This window comes from Engystomops pustulosus, chromosome 4 (genome assembly GCF_040894005.1).
Source record: "Engystomops pustulosus chromosome 4, aEngPut4.maternal, whole genome shotgun sequence".
Taxonomy (NCBI): Eukaryota; Metazoa; Chordata; class Amphibia; order Anura; family Leptodactylidae; genus Engystomops; species Engystomops pustulosus.
Window position 1 is genome coordinate 204,264,823 of NC_092414.1, and position 23,742 is coordinate 204,288,564.

Genomic DNA, 23,742 nt, shown 5'->3' on the forward strand with positions numbered 1-23,742 from the left:
AGAAGACCCTATAGACACTACTAGTAAGAAACTATAATCCCCCCTATGGTTTGTTATGGATAAATGAATAGTCACAGTGCAGCCACAGTAGCCAATAGGGTAATAGTGATGTATAGTAGCCAATAAAGTAACAGCAGCCCACAGTAGCCAACAGTCAAAGCAGCCAATATATTAATAGTGCACTACAGTAGAAAATATAGTAACAGTTCCCCCACAGCAGCCAGTAATCACACTGCCTAATATCATCCCAATCCATTGTCAGAGTACTCCTAAAGTAGCCAACATAGTTACAGTGCTCATCAGTAGCCAATATAGTAACATTGCCCCACAGTAGCCAATATTAGTGCTTGTCCCATAGTAGACAATAGTCACAGCTCCCCCACATAAACCAATATTGTTACATTGCTCCTCAGTAGCCAATAGAGTAACAGTTCCCCCACAGTAGCCAAATAATCACACTGCCTAGCATTATCACAATCCATTGTCAGAGTGCTGATAAAGTAGCCAACATAGTTACAGTGCTCACGAGTAGCTAATATAAGTGCTTGCCCCACAGTAGCCAATAGTCACAGCTCCCCCACATAAACCAATATAATGACAATGCTCCTCAGAAGACAATATAGTAACAGTTCCCTAAAGAAGGCAATAGTCTCAGTACCTGCCCCACAGTAGCCAATATAACAGTGCCCAACAGTAGCCATTATAGTTGCATTGCCCTCACAGTAGCAAATAGTCACAGTGCCCCACAATACTCACCTATATACTCACGCAATATGCTACACGTGGTACAGGCCTTCTGTAGACAGAACAGGGAGTGATATTTCTGTTGTGGCGCTTGTGTGCCGTGGCCTATATTCATAGTGAAGTATTTTGTGGCTGCAGGATCATATTTGTGGTTTTGATTATTAATTCTTCTTATTGGAGTATTAAGTGTCTTCATATTTTACCCCGGATTGTGCAGCACAGCAATGATATGATGTGAAATCCATATGGTCCATGTCTTGGATGAGACGATTGTGGTTTGAGTTGCTGGACCACAGGATTAGATTTACACTTCACTTCTGCTTATGAACATATCATGGACCTCCGGCCAAACCAGCGGCTTGAAAAATCCGGTATGACAGTGACCCCTGCTGGTGACATCTGGTAATGTCTAGTAATCCTGGATTTTATATCCTAGTTGTTCTATGACATTAGGTTTAGGGGAGAACCCAGCCCATAATGTCCAGTCTAATGTCTGCCTTATGTTCTAATAGCAGGAACAGACAGGGGGGAATTAAGGCTTGAAGTACGGGCTAAGCGAAGATTTGGGGTCTGTTGCCAGCTTTAAAGGGGTTGTATGTCACAGCTCCCCCGCAGGCGGTTTAAAGCATAACAAAATTTAATATCACAGAGAGTTATCAGAGCCGTGTGATACAGCGCATGCATCTGACCACGGACAGGTTTCTATCCACTGGAGGTTTTCTATAGAAGGACAGCAAGCAGAGATCTAGAAAATAAGAGGTCTGAAACTGTCCTGGGTACAATAGTACTGTGCTCTGCCCATATATACAGGATAGGAGTAGTAGTACTGTGCTCTGCCCATATATACAGGATAGGAGTAGCAGTACTGTGCTCTGCCCATATATACAGGATAGGAGTAGTAGTACTGTGCTGTGCCCGTATATACAGGATAGGAGTAGTAGTACTGTGCTGTGCCCATATATACAGGATAGGAGTAGTAGTACTGTGCTGATCCCATATATACAGGATAGGGGTAGTAGTACTGTGCTGTGTCTATATATACAGGATAGGAGTAGTAGTACTGTGCTGTGCCCATATATACAGGATAGGAGTAGTAGTACTGTGCTGTGCCCATATATACAGGATAGGAGTAGTAGTACTGTGCTGTGCCCATATATACAGGATAGGAGTAGTAGTACTGTGCTGTGCCCATATATACAGGATAGGAGTAGTAGTACTGTACTGTGCCCATATATACAGGATCAGATTATTTGTGCTGTACATAGTTTAAATATTGGAGCCTAAAAGTCACATATGGCCCTAGTGTTTTAGTATTATAGTTTAGTATGTCATACAGTCTGCCCTGGCGGTAGATGCAGGGTCTGTTTCCCCTGTTATAGTGACTATTGTCTATGTTGCTATACACTCCCCTAAGATAATAAACCTCTGACCCCAACACAGTCAGAACACATATGGTTTTCCTTCACCCTCCAAACTATTTCCCAAATGAAACCCTGTATTATACAGAAACATCACATCTACGTAGACATAATATTAGGATATAACGTTACTTTTCACACAATTCTCGTTTATTAACTTGCTGTGGAAATAAAATCTTCCGCCCAAACAGGGACTTGAACCCTGGACCCTCAGATTAAAAGTCTGATGCTCTACCGACTGAGCTATCCGGGCTCGGCTGTGGGTGAGGAAAGTACACACCGAAACGTAACGTGACCTTTACTCAAGTACTGAAAAAACGTGGAGAGTCCTGAAGTCTGACTACGTAAAAAGTGTTATACAAAGTAGATCCAAACAGAAGTAATAGAACAAATGGGATTACAGGCAGTCCCCGGGTTATGTACAAGATAGGGTCCATAGGTTTGTTCTTAAGTTGAGTTTGTATGTAAGTCGGAACTGTATACTTTATAATTGTAGTTCTAGACAAATTTTTTTTTTGCCCCAGTGACAATTGGAGTTTCAAAATTTTGTTGCTGTAATGGGACCAAGGATTATCCATAAAGCTTCATTACAGACACCTTACAGCTGATCCAAAGTAAAGCATCAGAGAGCTTCACCAGAGGTTATGGTGGGCAGAGGGGTCCGTCTGTAACTAGGGGTGGTCTGAAAGTCGGGGGTCCTTAAGTAGGGGAACGTCTATATACATTCCTTCAATGCTGCAAGATTGGGTCTTCAGGCTCGAGCTTGGGCCAAGTCTTGAAGCTGAACTACAGAAGACAAACTACATCTCCTTTAGACCTATCTCAAGACCTAAATGTGTCTTCCCATCCAGGACATCTATGGTGTATCAGATAGTGAGGTGAACCATGGCCAATACACCAGGTGGAAGGCCACCATGTGTCCAGGTCTTCAGTCACTTCTATTCTAATATGTTCCACCAAGTCCTACCACCATCTGGTCACCATTCCTCACGATGGTCCAGCTCTGGCCACTGATGAGAAGACCTTCACACTACACATGGTCCTAACCACAAGGCCATGAAGTTCTACTTAGCATGAAGAGGATCCCACATCTACGTCAGGGTCCCCAGGGGTAACACACACATAAACTATATATACACTATAGAGGGAATATATACCTTCTGCACATGGACTACGAGATCCTGGCCAAGATGTGACCCAACAGGCAGGAGGCCATGATCAGATGGATTACCCACCTGGGACCAGAGGGTGGACCAAGCCAATGCTCACCGACCCAAGCAGGGGCTTCTGTCTTAGGTAGGTTTATCATCTACTTTAGGAATCGTCGTGACATTTTTTACACTTTTTGGTGAGAGAGAATAAGCATAACCCCCAACCATGTCAGATCCTGCAGGACAGACCCAGATATCGGAGGTAGGTCCTTGGACTTACACAGGGTAGGACCTTACAGTATGAGGGGTCAACAAGAAAGCAGGGTGGCACAGGAAGGTGGCATTGTACAGGCGGTCCCCTACTTAAAGAGGACCTGTCACCTTTAGTAAGCAGCTCCTAGTGCTGATAAATTGTGCGACAGGTCCTCTTTAAGAACACCCGACTTACAGAGGGCTCCTAGTTAAAGACGGACCCCTCTTCCCACTGTGACCTCTGGTGACCTCTCGGGATGTTACTATAGTCCCAGACTGCACTGATCAGCTGTAAGGTGTCTGTAATGAAGCTTTATTGATAATCCTTGGTCCAATTACAGCAAAAGATTTTGAAACTCCAATTGTCACTGGGGCAAAAAAACATTTTGTCTGAATCTACCATTATAAAATATACAGTTTCGACTTACATACAAATTCAACTTAAGAACAAACCTATGGAACCTATCGTGTACGTAACCCGGGGACTGCCTGTAGTACACATCGCCACCGAGAAGGACAATTTGTTATGGAAAAAAACAAGCCCTCACACAGCTCTGTACACAGAAAAGTAAAAAAATTATAGATTTTAACGATGGGGAGTGAAAAATGGAAACACAAAAACTAAAAAAAAAAGGCCCATGTCGTTAATGGGTTAATTTTTTTTATGTTTTTAGTTATAGATTTCAGGTAAAGTAAGAAAATCCTCCATTATATGTAGACGATGCATCTCACACTAGGGGGGATTCCTCCCTGATCATAGACCCCTGATAGTCAGAGGCTCGGGGTAAGTACAGGCCGTTCCGCTCCTGCCCCCAGCGCTCTGGAGAGAGAAGACGTCTCTTTCAGGCTTTTTTTTAATAATATCTCTGATTTCTCTTCATGTGCAGTTTTTTATGGCACAAACATTTTTTATTATTCATTTTATTTAGTTTAAATTTATTAAAATTTTCCGCCCGAACAGGGACTTGAACCCTGGACCCTCAGATTAAAAGTCTGATGCTCTACCGACTGAGCTATCCGGGCTTCCATTCACACACTGTACTCAATGGTTTCTGGCTCCACCCACCGTCTGACGGCTGAATATGTGCAGCATCAGAACCTTCTCCTCTGGGGGTTGTGATACGATGGGGGGGAATTTACGAATCCATTTTGGACAGACTTTGGGCCAGATGTATCACTTGTTATCATTTTTTTGTAGGAACTTTGCGCCCCATTTATCCTACCAATCCAGATGTTTTACTACCTACTAATTATTCAGTAGTAGCAACTTTTTGATTTAGGCACAAAAACACTCCAGTCCCAAGGTGGCGCAGACTAAGACACAAGCACTGAGCTCTTTTACAGAGCACAGTACTGGCAGTCCCTGGGTTACGTACAAGATAGGGTCCGGAGGTTTGTTCTTAAGTTGAATTTGTATGTAAGACGAAACTGTATATTTTATAATTGTAGTTCCAGACAAAACTAGCCCTTTGTGCCCAAAAAATAGTCATAAAAGCCGGGTGCTACATTTTTCAAGACTTTTAGACTATTTTTTGACTTGTTCGATGAAGGAGGCGTGGTCACTGAAAAGGGGTGTGGTCTCCACAAAAGGGGGTGTGACCAGCAGGTAATTGGTTCACAGTGACAAGACTAGTGATGTCTAATAGAGATAATCGCACCCAAACTATATGTGCGGCACCCACGTTTCGGCTGCTCCGCCTAACTCGTACATGTTGCTTGATAGGACTCAGAGCAGCCAATCAGGTGGCATTAGGCTCCTACCAACTAGGCATGTCTAGTGTATTATGCTGGTGCGAAATCTATATATTGTAGGGAGGGTCTGTAAAAACAATAAGATTATAATAATTAGTCACAAATACACAAATAATAAATGACAAATCTACCAAAGTAAAAATATGACAAAAAAAATTCCATCGCCCGAACAGGGACTTGAACCCTGGACCCTCAGATTAAAAGTCTGATGCTCTACCGACTGAGCTATCCGGGCTCTGCTGGAGTGGAGATCCTATACACAAAAAATTTGCCTTTTCTAAATGGAAGCCCAAACACAGGTATGAACTTATCTCTCCTCAATCTTTTTGTACATAGAAAGTCTACTAGGAGGGCTTCTCGAAGGGCTCCAGGCTTCTCCAAGGCCTCCAGGTCCACTTGTAACACCCATGATCGGTGCTGGCAGGTCCAATAATAAAACGTATTGTCCCACAAAAAGTAATAAAACCTAAATATATATTTAGTATAAAAGATAATTGAGACAGTGAAAACATAAAAACCGAATCACCCGAAAATAGCAAAAAAGTGTTTTTTTTTCAGCAATTTACCACCTTTGGAATCTTTTTCCTGCTTCCCAGTACACGGTATGGAATAATAATCAGTGTCACAGTGAAATAGAGTTTGTTACACAGAAAACAAGCCCTCGTACAGCTCTGTGCTCTGGGTTTTGGAAGGTGGGGACTGAAATATGGAAACACAAAAACTAAAAAAAAAGGGCCATGTCGTTAATGGGTTAAATTTTTTTTATGTTTTTGGTTATAGATTTCTGGGAAATTAAGAAACCCCTGGATTATATGTAGACGATGCATCTCACACTAGGGGGGATTCCTCCCTGATCATAGACCCCTGATAGTCAGAGGCTTGGGGTAAGTACAGGCCGCTCCGATCCTGCCCCCAGCGCTCTGGAGAAGGAAGACGTCTCTTTCAGTTTTCATTTTAATAATATCTCTGATTTCTCTTTATGTGCAGTTTTTTATGGCACAAACATTTTTTTTTATTAATTTTATTTAGTTTAAATTTATTAAAATTTTCCGCCCGAACAGGGACTTGAACCCTGGACCCTCAGATTAAAAGTCTGATGCTCTACCGACTGAGCTATCCGGGCTACCATACACATACTGTACACAATGATTTCTGGCTCCACCCACCGTCTGACGGCTGAATATGTGCAGCATCAGAACCTTCTCCTCTGGGGGTTGTGATACAATGGGGGGGAATTTACGAATCCATTTTGGACAGACTTTGGGCCGGATGTATCACTTGTTATTTTTGTTATTTTAGCGACATTTCATTATTTTGTAGGAACTTTGCGCCAGTTTTGCAACTAAACACCAAACTAGCATCAAAAATAACCACGATTTCCCCATTTATCCTGGCAATCCAGATGTTTTACTACCTACTAATTATTCAGTAGTAGCCACTTTTTGATTAAGGCACAAAAACACTCCAGCCCCAAGGTGGCGTAGACTAAGACACAAGCACTGAGCTCTTCTACAGAGCACAGTACTGGCAGTCCCCGGGTTATGTACAAGATAGGGTCCGGAGGTTTGTTCTTAAGTTGAATTTGTATGTAAGTCGAAACTGTATATTTTTTAATTGTAGTTCCCGACAAAACTAGCCCTTTGTGCCCAAAAAATAGTCATAAAAGCCGGGTGCTACATTTATCAAGACTTTTAGACTATTTTTTGACTTGTTCGATGAAGGAGGCGTGACCACTAAAAAGGGGTGTGGTCTCCACAAATGGGGTGTGGCCAGAAGGTAAATGGTTCACAGTGACGTCTAATAGTGATGTCTAATAGAGATAATCGCACCCAAACTATAGGTGCGGCACCCACAATTCGGCTGCTCCGCCTAACCCGGACATGTTGCTTGATAGGACTCAGAGCAGCCAATCAGGTGGCATTAGGCTCCTAGCAACTAGGCATGTCTAGTTGCTGGTGCGAAATCTATATATTGTAGGGAGGGTCTGTAAAAACAAAAAGATTATAATAATAAATCACAAATACACAAATAATAAATGACAAATCTACCAAAGTAAAAATATGACAAAAGAATTCCATCGCCCGAACAGGGACTTGAACCCTGGACCCTCAGATTAAAAGTCTGATGCTCTACCGACTGAGCTATCCGGGCTCTGCTGGAGTACAGATCCTACACACAAAAAATGTGTCTTTTCAAAATGGAAGCCTAAACACAGGTATGAACTTATCTCTCCTCAATCTTTTTGTACATAGAAAGTCTACAAGAAGGGCTTCTCACAAGGCTCCAGGCTTCTCAAAGGGCTCCAGGCTTCTCCAAGGGCTCCAGGTCCTCATGTTATCTAACCGAGTGACTTCTGCATAGAGCTCAAATATCCACTTGTAACACCCATAATCGGTGCTGGCAGGTCCAATAATAAAACGTATTGTCCCACAAAAAGTAATAAAACCTATAAATATTTAGTATAAAAGATAATGGAGACAGTGAAACCATAAAAAAGTGGGGTTTTTTCAGCAATTTTACCACCTTTGGAATTTTTTTCCTGCTTCCCAGTACACGGTATGGAATAATAATCAGCGTCACTGTGAAGTAGAGTTTGTTACACAGAAAACAAGCCCTCGTACAGCTCTGTGCTCTGGATTTTAGTAGGTGGGGACTGAAATATGGAAACACAAAAACTTAAAAAAAAGGACAATGTCGTTAATGGGTTAAAAAATTTTTATGTTTTTGGTTATAGATTTCTGGGAAATTAAGAAACCCCTGGATTATATGTAGACAATGCATCTCACACTAGGGGGGGATTCCTCCCTGATCATAGACCCCTGATAGTCAGAGGCTCGGGGTAAGTACAGGCCACTCTGATCCTGCCCCCAGCGCTCTGGAGAGGGAAGACGTCTCTTTCAGGCTTTATTTTAATAATATCTCTGATTTCTCTTCATGTGCAGTTTTTTATGGCACAAACATTTTTTTATTATTCATTTTATTTAGTTTAAATTTATTACATTTTTCCGCCCAAACAGGGACTTGAACCCTGGACCCTCAGATTAAAAGTCTGTATGTAACAGAGCTGTGTTTGTGTATGTAGCAGGACTGTGCTTGTGTATGTAGCAGGACTGTGTTTGTGTATGTAACAGAGCTGTGTTTGTGTATGTAGCAGGACTGTGCTTGTGTATGTAGCAGGACTGTGTTTGTGTATGTAACAGAGCTGTGTTTGTGTATGTAGCAGGACTGTGCTTGTGTATGTAGCAGGACTGTGTTTGTGTATGTAACAGAGCTGTGTTTGTGTATGTAGCTTTAACTTTGTATGTATGTAACAAAGTTGTGTTTGTGTATGTAGCAGAGCTGTGTTTGTATGTAACAGAGCTGTGTTTGTGTATGTAGCAGGACTGTGCTTGTGTATGTAGCAGAGCTGTGTTTGTGTATGTAGCAGGGCTGTGTTTGTGTATGTAACAGAGCTGTGTTTGTGTATGTAGCAGAGCTGTTTGTATGTAACAGAGCTCTGTTTGTGTATGTAGTAGTGTTGTGTTTGTGTGTAGCAGAGCTGTGTATGTGTATGTAGTAGAATTGTATGTAGAATTTGTGTATATAGCAGTGCTGTGTTTGTATGTAACAGAGCTGTGTATGTGTATGTAGCAGTGCTGTGTTTGTGTATGTAGCAGGGTTGTGTTTGTGTATGTAGCAGAGCTGTGTTTGTGTATGTAGCAGAGCTGTGTTTGTATGTAACAGAGCTGTGTATGTGTATGTAGCAGAGCTGTGTTTGTGTATGTAGCAGAGCTGTGTTTGTGTGTAGCAGAGCTGTGTTTGTGTGTAGCAGAGCTGTGTTTGTGTATGTAGCAGAGCTATGTGTGTATGTAGCAGAGCTATGTGTGTATGTAGCAGAGCTGTGTGTGTATGTAGCAGAGCTGTGTTTGTGTATGTAGCAGGCTGTGTGTGTATGTAGCAGAGCTGTGTTTGTGTATGTAGTAGTGCTGTGTTTGTGTATGTAGTAGAGCTGAATTTGTGTATATAGTAGTGCTGTGTTTGTATGTAACAGAGCTGTGTTTGTGTATGAAGCAGTGCTGTGTGTGTGTATGTAGCAGAGCTGTGTTTGTGTATGTAGCAGGGCTGAATTTGTGTATATAGCAGTGCTGTGTTTGTATGTAACAGAGCTGTGTTTGTGTATGTAGCAGAGCTGTGTTTGTGTATGTAGCAGGGCTGTGTTTGTGTATGTAGCAGCGCTGTGTTTGTGTATGTAGCAGAGCTGTGTTTGTGTATGTTACCGGGGTGTGTTTGTGTATGTAGCAGAGCGATGTGTGTATGTAGCAGAGCTGTGTGTGTATGTAGCAGAGCTGTGTTTGTGTATGTAGCAGAGCTATGTGTGTATGTAGCAGAGCTGTGTGTGTATGTAGCAGAGTTGTGTTTGTGTATGTAGCAGAGCTGAATTTGTGTATATAGTAGTGCTGTGTTTGTGTATGAAGCAGTGCTGTGTTTGTGTATGTAGCAGAGCTGAGTCTGTATGTAACAAAGCTGTGTTTATGTATGTAGCAGAGCTGTGTTTGTGTATGTAGTAGAGCTGTGTTTGTATGTAACAAAGTTGTGTTTGTGTATGTAGCAGAGCTGTGTTTGTGTATGTAGCAGAGCTGTGCTTGTGTATGTAGCAGAGCTGTGTGTGTATGTAGCAGAGCTGTGTTTGTGTATGTAGCAGAGCTGAATTTGTGTATACAGCAGTGCTGTGTTTGTATGTAGCAGGGCTGTGTTTGTGTACGTAGCAGAGCTGTGTTTGTGTATGTAGCAGAGCTGTGTTTGTGTATGTAGCAGAGCTGTGTTTGTGTATGTAGCAGTGCTGTGTTTGTGTGTGTAGCAGGGTTGTGTTTGTGTATGTAGCAGAGCTGTGTTTGTGTATGTAGCAGAGCTGTGTTTGTGTATGTAGCAGAGCTGTGTTTGTGTGTGTAGCAGGGTTGTGTTTGTGTATGTAGCAGAGCTGTGTTTGTGTATGTAGCAGAGCTGTGTTTGTGTATGTAGCAGAGCTGTGTTTGTGTGTGTGTAGCAGGGTTGCGTGTGACCAACAGGAAAGTTTCACTTGCTGTCAAATATATTTTCCAGTATTTTTGTTGTCTAAACCTGGGGCCTGTTTTAAAGTAATGTGCATTTTATAGTCCCCAAAAAATAATAATTTTTGAAAAATTACATGTTAAACATTTTTAAAAAGGCCTTTAGAATTTTGCATTAATATTGAAAAAAGAGATGATATTAATCTTCGTCTTTTAAATATATTAATGCAAAATTCTAAAGGACATTTTAAAAAAAAAATTTCTATATAATGTATAACATTTAATTTTAGCTTTTAAAATGTATTTGTTTTGTCCCAATTCAAGAACTTATCGAAGCGGTTTACACGTCACATCTGAGATTATATTATTCGGGGGCTACAAGGAGCCGAACACTGACAACAACACAAAACAATGACCTCTTATCCACATGGAGCTCAGTATTAATACCGGATAATCCGGAAAAAACTAGGACCACCCTACAATTACTGCCCCCACCCAGAAATAATAGTGCCAAAAATAGAGCCCCCAAACTGCAAAAGGGGCACAAACATCGTGGTCTCAAAGATATTACTGGCACGCAGAGTTCCCCCACAATTAGGGACATTTCTGACCACACTCATTAATCAGAGAGCAGAACACTAGAGGGCGCTCTAATCTTAGTCCTTCCCGTATACTACTTGTAGAAAATGTAACCTGTGAGGAGGCAGACAACTGCCTGGAGCCTTTATATCAGGGATTACTGAAATCTCACAGTGAAGTTATACATTTTTACATGTTTTTAACGTGATTTTTTTAAATTAAAATTTTCCGCCCGAACAGGGACTTGAACCCTGGACCCTCAGATTAAAAGTCTGATGCTCTACCGACTGAGCTATCCGGGCTTCCGTACACATACTGTACACAATGATTTCTGGCTCCACCCACCATCTGACGGCTGAATATGTGCAGCATCAGAACCTTCTCCTCTGAGGGGACTCTGTATGGACTCTGTGACACAACCATTTCTGGCAGGATACGACCACTGGGTGACGGCTGGATATGTGCAGTAGCCGCTCCTCTGTGTGTAGTGATACAATACAATGTATGACTCCGCTCCGGTCAGACTTCTGGTGGAATTTGTGCCAATAAATTGGACTAAAATGTCTTGTGCTACATTTATCAAGGCTTTTACAGCGTTTTATGACTTGTCCTACGAAGGGGGGCTGGTCGGACGGAAAGTAGTCTGCTAAAACTTGCTCTATTCTGACGACTTCCGCTCATTATATCCTAGTTGTGATATCCTCGTCTTCGGGTAAGACCGGCGCCAGCATTGGGCATACCTGGGCAAGTGCCGGGGCCCGGAGCTGCTGGGGGGGACCACATAAGGTTATACATAAGGAATCCATGGGGGAGAGGGGGCTGTATCTAATGAATCCATAGGGGGTGATGGGGTCTTATATAAAATAACCATGTGGGGGCTGTTTGGGATGATAAACTAGGGAATATTTTAGGGAGCAGGAGACTGTTTTAGTTTTTGAATGCTGCCATGTGAGCTCACTGCAAAGGGGCCCACTGTGCCCCTACTGTAAGGGTGGTGTCAAACATGGCGTTTTTAGGCCGTTTTTGAAAATGCATCTGTTTTTGTCCGGTTTTCCGAATTAGCTTTTTTTTCCGAATTTGTTTTTTAAAAACGGATGCGTTTTTAACGCATGCGTTTTTTACAATCTGAAAACGCACTAACTAAACCAAAAACGGCCTAAAAACGCCATGTGTGACATCACCCTAACTTGGGTAAAAATCTGGACCTTCCCTTTAGCATGAAGGACAATGGGCCCGGTACTGTGTTCTGTGTATTCCTATTACTCGGCCTCCGCTGGATCATGTGACAATAGGGGGGAGGAGAGTGCGATAACTAAGTTACTTTCTATAATCGGGTTGTCTGGGATGAAGTGCAATGACCGCTTTCTTCTATAAACTCCCGACCATGGTATGTGCCAGGATTGTAGCTGTATAGAAGTGCATGTAGCTACACTGCAATACCACACTCTACCCATGGTCAGTGGGGGCGCTGTTTAATGTCAAAACTAATTCCTGTATTGTTCCAATTTTAGTAACTGTACCTCCCAAACAAGCTGTACTCACATTCTCCTGCAGCTCATCTTTTCTATATATACTTACCAGTCTCCTAAGAGACTTCCAAAAATTTGCCAATGTTGACTGTATTTCAAGCCATCACGGCACAGAGTGTAGTCAGACAAACTTACAACAGTAAATACTGACAGTATATCTTTCTGAGGTATGGCGCTCGGTCATTGAACCTAACTAAACACACACGGCATTTCAATTATGGCGACGACCTAGTGTAAATTTGGGAAAGGGTGGAAAGAAAGGGGAGAAGGTGGGGGGGACACTGGCCCGAAGCTTTATTGAAATAGAGACATACAAGGGGGAGAAATAGTGAGGGGAACCTGCCAAAAGTCCACTTCCTGGTTTGCTTAATTTGCATTACCCACAATCACCTGCAAAAAGTCCAAAACAAGTGCAAACTGGATGTTTATCGGTGAGAGCCGGACGGCGCTGCTGCTGCTGCGGCGGTTCTTCCCGAGGAAGGTGTTGAGCTTCGGGGGTGGCGAGCCAGCACACATCAGGGGGTCCATCAAATCGGGTGTAGACGGACCTGCTCTCACTGCTGCCCTGCAGCAAAGACATAGAGAGGGGAGGGCTCCCACCATAGAGCTCCTCATCTTCTGTGTCTCACTGTCTTCCTGCTGCTGCACAATCCAGCAAGTCACTGAGGACCGGTCCGTAGCAATACAATGTTTTTAACCCTAGAATGCATGACCATAAAAATCTACACTATTACATACCTGGGGCCTTTTAGGCCCGTGTGCAAATAACATGGAATAACTCAAATAAAAATACTTTTCAAAGTTTATTTGAAAAATGCAAATGCAAGGATGCATTCCTACTAGCGCTGGTGTCTGCCGGGAGGGGATCTGTACTGGATCTGACCTCCTGGTGTCCCCAGCTAAGGCTGGTAGAATCCGGGCATTCCGGCAGCCTTACCTGGAGTTACCAAGAGATCATATCCATTATGGATCACCTCCTGGCAGACACCAGCGCTAGTGAGAATGCATCCTAAGATGTGAATCATTCAAAACATTTTGTGCAAAAAAAACCCCAAAGTAACTGAACGGGCTTAAAACGGCCAATATACTCATTTGATATAACTCTGTATAATGTTTTTTTGTCTAAAAGTTTTTTTTTATATAAAAGTTGCAGTAAACATGCTGCAGGAATATCCCTTTTCAAAGTTTCCTTTTCGAATTTACTAATGACCGCAAAATCTGTCACATGTTATCTGTTCGGAAGAATGATCCTTGCAGGTATTTTGTCCACAAGTAGTACAGACACGCTCCGATTTCCTGTCCTTCGTTGCTGGACAAATGTAACATCGCTTTCTTTTTTTATCTCTTGGCTCTGGACAGAAAATCACTCTTTTGGACAAGAATTGTTGAATTCCTACAGTTCCTTGAGCAACTCTTACAATATTATGTGATGGGGTGCATCCAAGAACCCTAGGAGTACTGTACCAAAAACCATTTGTTTTGGATGTTCTGGTTGTACGTTCTGCTGGATCCATTTCTTCTTCATCATCTGAAGAATCACTCAATGATGAGGTAGAGACATTAGCTGGTGGCATGTACTCTTCATCAGACAAAGCACTATCTTCATCACTATCAAAAATGATTGCTTTGATTTCTTGGTCAGTCAAACCCCTGGATGTAGACTGTGCCATTGTAACCGCAGAAGTCAGTGAACTATAATGAAAATAAATTATTACAATAGGGGTTGTAGACTCTTTGTTAGTGTCTGTACAGCCCCCTCCGCTCACCTTCAGCAGGTCACCACTTTCTTTTAGGTGAAGTGGAAATCTTTGGATTTTTGGAGCTCAGAGTTTCTTTTTCAAGAAACAAGAAAGCTGACTCCTTCCTCCTTCCTGTTCAGGAACTATGATGATGTCAGAGACGCATGACATCATGAGGTAGCCTCCTTCCCAAGATCACATGACCATGTAGTCAGGCACAATCCACACTCTGCGCAGCAACAGCGGAGTCATAAACACTAAGGCTACATTTACACGACCGCATGGGGGACGTATATACGGCCGATATACATCCCCCACAGATGGCAATGGGCGCATGGCGCGCTACGGGAGCGTGCGGCACTGTACCACTCCATACCCGGGAAAAAGATAGGACATGTCCTATCGTTTCCCGTAATACGGCACCGTGCGCCATGTATCCCTATGGAGAGGGGCGGGGGTGAGTTGCGCTCACCTCTTCCCTCCGCAATCTGCCGTTGCCCTGCTACGGTACGGTACGGCGGGCAACGGCAGTGTGAATGCTGCCTAAGTCAAAGTTTTCCCCAGCAACAGAAAAGACAAAAAAACTTAGGATCCCATCTAAACCTAGTATGGGCCTAAAAGGCCCCAGGTATGTAAATATGGGGTATTCACAAAAAACAGTTATTATACCGAAATGCCTGTAAAATAAAAATATATGAACAATTGCAAATGACTAACAACTATATAACTGAGGAATAACTAGAGTTTCAGAATTCTAACTAAAGTAATCTTGTAGTAAAAAGAAAACAACTAACAGAGCGGGCCTGCGAGCCCCCAGGTATGCATTCTAGGGTTAAGGTTGTCTTGCGCCAAGTGAGGAGTCTCCAGGCGTACCAGATGGTGTCTTTAAAGCAATTAATAAGGAGCCAGGCATCCTGGATATCCTCTATGGCATGAGTGCCCTGAATCAGCCCATAAAGTACTGCGTGGTGCGTCATGGAGCTCCTGAGCACAGAGTCTGCGAATTGGTGTACCAGGGTGTCCAGCAGGCTCTGAGCAAAGGGGCACTCCAAAAACAGGTGCAGAGGGGTTTCCTCCTTCCAGGGGCACCTGGGACAGAAGGGAGTGTTGCTCAGACTTTGGGCGTACATAATGGACCAGAGGGGCAGCCCCCCTAAATGGCCATCCACGATAAGTCCTTGTGCCTGTTGAACAGTCTGCTCCAAGACACATTGGCCAAAACTGTCTTGGCCGTGTCCTGGGTGACTCCTGGAACACATTCCAACAAATCTTTGGCGTGGATGAGCATATCCACTGTATTTGGCTTCCACAGATCAGGTTTGAGTATTTCCAGTTGGTGATCCCTCACAAAGCGGACAGCCTGGGCATAGTACCAAGGCGCGTCCCAGTTGTCCCAGCAGAGAACCCTCCAAAGGGGCAGGAGGAAAAAGTGAGACATGGACTTTCCCGCAGACCTTGCAGAGTTCCTCAGGGTCCTGCGCACGCAGTCGCAGACAAAAGAAATCCAGAGCAAGGTCCAAGCACTAGGACCACCCTACAATTACTGCTCCCCATGGTACGCCCCAAAATAACTGTGCTAAAAAATAGAGCCCCCCAAACTTTAAGAGGGGCACAAACATATTGGCCTCAAATGTATTAGTGGCAAGCAGAGTTCCCCACAATTGGTGGAGGGGGAAGTAGAATCAGACATTCTACTTAGTCTGACTTGAATTCATGGGTAAAGTACTGCGTAAGCTTGGTTTGGGGAAACTGTTTTGTACCTATGTTGACCTGATGTATTCTGACATTTGCAGCACAGTGTTGGTGAATGGCTTTAAGACTAACCCCTAACCCCTTTCCTATCCTCTCAGGGGTTAGACAAGGCTGTCCTCTTTCACCTCTTCTCTTTGTTTGTGTCATAGAGCTGTTCGCAGAATCTATCCAGCAGAGAGGAGAGATCAGAGTGAGCAACGCACCGGGACCAGGACACACCGAGGTCAAGTGCTCGCTCTACATGGACGTCATGACCGTCTTCTGTGCTGACCAGCGTTTGGTGACAGCGCTCGTCCAGACCTGGGAGCCGTTTGGACAAGCTTTGGGGGAAAAGTCAACTGGCCACTTGCTTCTTCTGCACCTATTCCCATCCCATCACCATCCAACAGGACTTCATCGAAGTTTTGGGGGTTTGGTTTGAAAAAGACGGAGCAGCCACCAAGTCTTGGCAAGAACGCTTGACCAAGGTAAACCAACAGATTGGACTATGGGGGCTCAGACAGCTTACCCTCTTAGGGAAAGCACTTGGTGCTACACGGCATGGGTGGGGCCTCCCACGGCCTAAGTCAGCAAGGCCATTATCAGGACTGTGTTTATGTATGTTTGGGGTTCAAAGAGGACCGAGTGAAACAGTCAGTCATGTACAAAGAACCTCGCAAGGGGGTAAGGTCATCCATTTCATCCACAACTCTAAGAACACCAAAGGACTCTGCTGGAAAGTCCATGTCCCACTGGCGGTGGCTTGGTTGGGACAAGTGGAACAGCTCCTTCCCTTACACTGGGATCCTCCCTGGTACTATGCGAGGGCAGTGAAATTTGTGAGGGATCAACATCTGAATGGACTCAAACCGGATTTGTGGAAGCCCAAGACCATACCCAAAGTCATCAGAGCCAAGGACATTGTGGAGTGTGACCAAAATGTTGTGTGAAAAGCTTAACAACCGGCACAAGGATCTGTCATGGATAGCCGTTCAGGAGGGTCTCCACACTCATTTATGGCAGCCTGCAATCTGTGAAAGACCCAGAGCAGCCCCTGGTGTCCCTTTGCTGCGGAGACATCAACACACATATTTTGGGATGCCCCTTTGCTCGGGGCCTGTTGAAAGCCCTGGAACACAACTCCTTCTTTCTGTGCCTGGGAACACCATGACTTGCCACGTTTCTTTTTATGGACTGTTCCAGGGCACCCACACAGTGGGAGCCATCCAGGATGCCTGGCATCTAATGAACAGCGTCAAAGACGTCTTGTGGTACGCCAGGAGGTGCCTCATCCTGCACAGAGGAACTTTGTCTATCCAGGACTATCCGGCTAGTCTTGAGCCGGCTCAGAGACTTCGCCTCATTGGACAGCAGGATAGACACTAAGGAAGAGGACTGACAACCCCAACTTCTTCACTTGTGGACTTTTTTAGGGAGTGATGGGACTTTGCCTACTTTTCTTCTTTTTCACAGATTGAGGCATCCATGAAGTAAAAGACTCACCATCCTCTACCACCTCCCTCTTGTGCTTTTATTTTTCAATAAAGCTTTAGGCATGTGACAAATTACCCCCCCTTCCCCATTTGTTTTTCTGGTTACAGGTTGTTGCTTTAATTGGAAATGTATGGTTTTTGTGTGTCTGAGCTAGTATGCTGGAGTAGCACTTTATTCTGCCATAGTGTTAGGATAGGTGCTAGGGTGCTATACTGTGTCAAGGCACAAGCTGTCTGTGAGTTTTATTGTGTACATGTGCAATAGCTCATTGCAAGGCTCTTTCAATCAAAAATTTCTGACCACACACACTAATCAGAAGCAGAACACTAGAGGGCGCTGTAATCCTAGTCCCTCCAATATCCAACGTGTAAAAAATGTAACCTATGAGGAAAGCAGAGAACCTCCTGGAGCCTATATTTCATGGACATCTAAGATTTAGATTTTTACTTTTCATGTGTTTTTTTAAATTAAAATCTTATCGCCCGAATAGGGACTTGAACCCTGGACCCTCAGATTAAAAGTCTGATGCTCTACCGACTGAGCTATCCGGGCTCTGTATGTACCAAGTGGCACAACCATTTCTGACGGGATATGACCACTGGGTGACGGCTGCATATGTGCAGTAGCCGCTCCTCTGTGTGTAGTGATACAATACAATGTATGATTTATCACTCTGGTCAGACTTCTGGTGGCTAAATTTATCAAGGCTTTTACACCATTTTAAGACTTGTCCAAGGGGGCTCGACCAGATGGGGAATAGTACATGTGCCAAAAACTTGATATTGTCTTACTCTGCGCCACAATTTATCATCACAGTGATAAGACTAATGTTGGATCACGTGACACATAAAGAAATTCCCACAATCAGTTTCAGCTGAAACTTTCTCCTTTATTTATATAGCGGACACAGATTACGCAGCGCTGCACAGAGCAAATCAGTCCCTGTCCCCAATGGGGCTCACAATCTAATCAACCTACCAGTATGTTTTGGAGTGTGGGAGGAAACCGGAGGACCCGGTGGAAACCCACGCAAACACGAAGAGAACAGGCTGAAACTTCATTCATTCATTCATTCTGGCGACTTCCCCTCTTTCCTTGAATCCGCATTATATCGGGAGGGGGGGGGGGGGCGGGAGAGTGCGATAACTAACAGAGAGGTCTGTGGTTGTAAAACCCTAAATCAATGTCAACATTTTCTGAAGTATCAGCCACAGCTCCACAAATAATGAAAAAAGCAATAAGATGATTGTTTGTGGTAAGAAGTTACTTTCTGTAATGGGGTTGTATGGGATGATTTTTGAGGTGTGTCCCACTTGTCTCAGACGAGCCCCCTCCACAAGACAATCATGTGGTCCATGTACAGCGAGCACCCAATAGGTGGGCTTTCTATTTAACCATTTAAGGGGGTATCATCCAATAGGTGGCGCTCCAGCTTTCTATTTAACCTGATAGATAGCATGTAATGTAGCTTCATCCAATAGGTGGCGCTAGAGCAGTGATGGCTAACCTATGGCACTGGTGCCAGAGGTGGCACTCAGAGCCCTTTCTGTGGGCACTCAGGCCATCACCAGAGATGACTCCAGGTATCTTCCTGCAGTCCCAGACAGCCCAGGACTTGCTGTGCACAGAGGTATTTTAAAGTGAAAGCTGTACCTGGGACTATTTTCTGCTTTATTGGTGCCTCAGGGGCTGGTATCAATGAAAACTGTGACTGAGCAGAGAGTATAAACCACAAATTAAATCTCTGTGTTGGCACTTTGCGATAAATAAGCGTATCTTGGTTGTAGTTTGGGCACTCGGTCTCTAAAAGGTTTGCCATCACTGCGCTAGAGGAAGAACTTTTACAGATTTTCTTTAGCCCCTTAACGCTCTGCGCCGTAGCTCTACGGCGCAGAGGTATAAGGGATGTATGAAGAGGGCTCACGGGCTGAGTCCTCTTCATACAGAGGTGGGGGTTTTTGCATTTTGCACAAAACCCCCACCGCTAATAACCGCGGTCGGTGCTTGCACCGATCGCGGCTATTAACCCTCTAAACGCCGCCCGCAAAGTCGCGGGCGGCGTTTAAAAGACGGCGGCGCGTGGGCGCCGCCATCTTTTTTTCGATCGCCACGCCCCCGAACGTCATCGGGGGGCGGCGATCGGTTACCATGGTAGCCTCGGGTCTTCTCTTGACACGAGGCTACATGGTTTATGCAGGTTCGTTACAATGAGCCAGTGGCTCATTGTAATGTAAGACCTGCAAAAACGCCATATATTGCAATACTGTAGTATTGCAGTATATGGTAGGAGCGATCTGACCATCTAGGGTTAATGTACCCTAGATGGTCTAAAAAATAGTGAAAAAAAAAAGAAAAAAAAAGTTTAAAAAATTAAAAAAATTAATAAAATATTAAAAGTTCAAATCACCCCCCTTTCCCTAGAACGGATATAAAACATAACAAACAGTAAAAATCACAGACATATTAGGTATCGCCGCGTCCCAAAATGCCCGATCTATCAAAATATAAAAACGGTTACGGCCGGCAGTGACCTCCGAAGCGGGAAATGGCGCCCAAATGTCCGAAATGCGAATTTTACACCTTTTTACATAACATAAAAAATGAAATAAAAAATGATCAAAATGTCGCACAGATCTCAAAATGGTAGCAATGAAAACGTCGCCTCATTTCGCAAAAAATGACCCCTCACACATTTCCGTGCGCCAAAGTATGAAAAAGTTATTAGCGTCAGAAGATGGCAAAAAATTTTTTTTCTTTTTTGTACACATTCGTTTAATTTTTGAAAATGTATTAAAACACAATAAAACCTATATAAATTTGGTATCACCGCGATCGCACCGAACCAAAGAATAAAGTAGGCGTGTTATTTGGAGCGAAGAGTGAAAGTCGTAAAAACTGAGCCCACAAGAACGTGACGCACATGCGGTTTTTTTTCAATTTTTCCACATTTGGAATTTTTTTTCAGCTTCGCAGTACACGGCATGTTAAAATAAATAACATTACGGGAAAGTAAAATTTGTTACGCACAAAATAAGCCCTCACACAGGTCTGTACACGTAAAAATGAAAAAGTTATGGATTTTTGAAGTTGGAGAGCGAGAAATTAGCCGAAAAACCCTCCGTCCTTAAGGGGTTAACGAGATCTTTGTTACCAACTTCCCGATCTCTTCATTGGTGCGGGAATGTCAGGACACAAGTATATAACAATACACACATTTATCCGTGCATCATCACTGCCAGATGTCACTGATATGGAACTCGGTGCAGTGAATTTTCCTTATAATTGCTGATTATCACTCATAACTCATCTTTCTTCAACCACAGATCAGTCTCCTGGGAGACTGTCAGAAATTGCCGTAGCTGACTGTATTACAAGTCATCATGGCGGGGTATTGGGTAAAGTTTTCAATCAGCAAAAATCACCTGCTCTTACTGGTTTGCAGGGAAGACATAGGGGGTCATTTACTAAGGGCCCGATTCTCATTTTCCCGACGTGTTACCCGAATATTTCCGATTTGCGCCGATTTTCCCTGTATTGCCCCAGGATTTTGGCGCATGCGACCGTTTTTTGGCGCATCGGCATGCACATGACAGAAATCGGGGGCGTGGCCGAGCGAAAACCCGACGGATTCGGAAAAAATCGCCGCATTTTTTTAAAAAAAGTGACGTGGGACTCGCGCTTACCTTCACCAGGAATAGGCCGGTGAATTTCAGGGCATTCCGGCGGGCCTCGGGGAACTTTAGCGCAGCAGCGCCACCTGGTGGACGGCGGAGGAACCACCTTAGTGAATCGCCGGAAGACCCGAATCCACCGCAGAGAACGCGCCGCTGGATCGCGACAGGACCGGGTAAGTAAATCTGCCCCATAGACTCTTGCTTGGGCAGGGCAGGGTTGTCGTCACCGCCGCCCTTTGAAGACGCAGAGGGGAGGGCTCCCATCATAGAGCTTCTCCTCTTCTTTGTCTCACTGTCTTTCTGCCATTGCATAATCCCGCAGATTGCTTAGGACCGGTCTGTAGCAATCCAATGTCGTCAAGGTTGTCCTTTGCCAAATGAGGAGTCTCCTGGCGTACCAGATGGCATCCTTAAAACAATCTAGAAGGAGCCAGGCATCCTGGATATCCCCAATGGCGTGAGTGCCCTGGAGCAGACCATAAAGTACTGCGTGGTGCGTCATGGAGCTCCTGGGCACAGGGTCCTGGAAATGCTGTTCCAGGGCGTCCAACAGGCTCTGAGCAAAAGGGCACTCCCAAAATAGGTTTGAGGGGTCTCCTCCTTCCACTGGCACCTGGAGCAGTAGGGAGTGTTGCTCCGTCTTTGGGTGTACATGAAGGCCCAGAGGGGCAGCCCGCCCCCCCCTGGATGGCCATCCACAATATGTCCTTGTGCCCGTTGAACAGTCTGCTCCAAGACACGTTGGCCCAAACAGTCCTAGCCGTGTCCTGGGTGACTCATGGAACACATTCCAACAAATCTTTGTCTCGGATGAGACTGGGATCCAGTTGGTGATCCCTCACAAAGTGGACGGCCTGTCCGTAGTACACGGTCGATGGCTTTCTCCTGGTCCAGGCTGACCAGGGCCGTGCAGACGTGGCGGCTTCCAACGTACTGCAGGGTCTCCCTCAGCAGGGCCAGTTTGTCTGCAATCCTGCGGCCTGGGACACTGCAGGACTGGTCCGGTTGGACGATCTTACCAATGACTCCCTTCAGCCTGGTGGCCATCACCTTGGCCAGGATCTTGTAGTCCACGTTGAGCAGAGAGATGGGACGCCGGTTCTTCAGGCCGCACCTCTCTCCCTTCCACTTGTACAAGACCGTGATCAGTCCCTGCCTCATCGATGGCGGCATCCTGCCCTCCACCACCATCTCCTCGTAGAGCTCCAGCAGGTCCGGGCAGATGAGATCCCCCAGCGCTACGTAGAGCTCGGCCGGGAGACTGTCACTGCCTGGAGTCCTGCCGGGCCTGAAGGATTTAGCGGTAGAGAGCAGCTCGGCCACCGTCAGAGGAGCCTCCGTGGCCTCAGCACCTGCAGGATCAAGGGTATTAATGATACCTGACAGGAACCTCTCCATGGCTTCATCATCCGTGTCTTTCTGGGAGAAGAGGACGCCATAGAAATCACTGGTGACTCCCATGACAGCGCTCTTCCCCCTCTGCATGCATCCACTTCATTACTCATCTTTCTTCAACTATATTGTTCAGTCTCCTGGGAGACTGTCAAAAATTGCCGTAGCTGACTGTATTACAAGTCATCATGGCGGGGTATTGGGTAAAGTTTTCAATCAGCAATAATCACGCCTCGGATAGACCTCATGGGCTATGATACTGCCACTGCGCAAAGCTCCAGATCCTCCAGAGAGGGAGCGTGGCCTCATACAGGGCAGTCACTAAGCCTGCGGAGACAGCCACCACAAAGCCGGGAATTCTGGGAGGGGATATGCTAATTACACAGTCACTCACAGCAGGGGGGGCAGTGCCCCGGGCCACAAGAAGCCGAAAACAAAAAATTCTGATGCATCTCAATGGAAGCTCACCTCCTCCTCCTCCTTCCCCTCTCAGTGGTGTAAATACAAAACTGGTGCTAGTCCATCCCTGTAAAGTAGACAGTCCTGTATGATATAGTAGTCCTGGCTGTCTGTTATCAATGGAGGGAGAGTAAAAAGCCATACGGAAGTGAATAAGTAGAAAATAATGACAAAAGCTAGTTACAATAAAATCACATCTATAAATACAGCACCAGAACCGAGCTCAGTATATAAATACAGCACCAGAACCGAGCTCAGTATATAAATACAACACCAGAACAGAGCTCAATATATAAATACAACACCAGAACTGAGCTCAGTATATAAATACAGCACCAGAACCGAGCTCAGTATATAAATACAACACCAGAACCGAGCTCAGTATATAAATACAACACCAGAACAGAGCTCAATATATAAATACAACACCAGAACTGAGCTCAGTATATAAATACAGCACCAGAACCGAGCTCAGTATATAAATACAACACCAGAACAGAGCTCAGTATATAAATACAACACCAGAACCGAGCACAGTATATAAATACAGCACCAGAACCGAGCTCAGTGTATAAATACAGCACCTGAACAGAGCTCAGTATATAAATACAACACCAGAACCGAGCTCAGTATATAAATACAACACCAGAACAGAGCTTAGTGTATAAATGAATCACCCAAACCAAGCTTATTATTTAATAATTAATAATAATCTTTATATAATGCCATAAAATTCCATAGCGCTTTACAGATTCTGGGGAACATATACAAAAATAAAATAAAACATAAAAATAAAAAGAG

The 23,742-nt window shown here is 44.4% G+C and overlaps 6 non-coding genes and 1 pseudogene across 6 annotated transcripts; all 7 read right to left on the reverse strand.

The window, feature by feature from the left end:
• Window positions 1-4,515: 4,515 nt before the first annotated feature.
• Window positions 4,516-4,588, reverse strand: TRNAK-UUU (transfer RNA lysine (anticodon UUU)). The gene has a single exon. It is a non-coding gene; the product is annotated as a tRNA-Lys (tRNA).
• Window positions 4,589-5,479: 891 nt separating this feature from the next.
• On the reverse strand, window positions 5,480-5,552 carry TRNAK-UUU (transfer RNA lysine (anticodon UUU)). Its single transcript has one exon. It is a non-coding gene; the product is annotated as a tRNA-Lys (tRNA).
• Window positions 5,553-6,367: 815 nt separating this feature from the next.
• TRNAK-UUU (transfer RNA lysine (anticodon UUU)) lies at window positions 6,368-6,440 on the reverse strand. Its single transcript has one exon. It is a non-coding gene; the product is annotated as a tRNA-Lys (tRNA).
• Window positions 6,441-7,395: 955 nt separating this feature from the next.
• On the reverse strand, window positions 7,396-7,468 carry TRNAK-UUU (transfer RNA lysine (anticodon UUU)). The gene has a single exon. It is a non-coding gene; the product is annotated as a tRNA-Lys (tRNA).
• Window positions 7,469-11,152: 3,684 nt separating this feature from the next.
• TRNAK-UUU (transfer RNA lysine (anticodon UUU)) lies at window positions 11,153-11,225 on the reverse strand. Its single transcript has one exon. It is a non-coding gene; the product is annotated as a tRNA-Lys (tRNA).
• Window positions 11,226-20,744: 9,519 nt separating this feature from the next.
• On the reverse strand, window positions 20,745-20,862 carry LOC140129163 (U4 spliceosomal RNA; annotated as a pseudogene).
• Window positions 20,863-22,618: 1,756 nt separating this feature from the next.
• Window positions 22,619-22,759, reverse strand: LOC140129161 (U4 spliceosomal RNA). The gene has a single exon (XR_011855370.1). It is a non-coding gene; the product is annotated as a U4 spliceosomal RNA (small nuclear RNA).
• Between the last annotated feature and the right edge of the window lie 983 nt (window positions 22,760-23,742).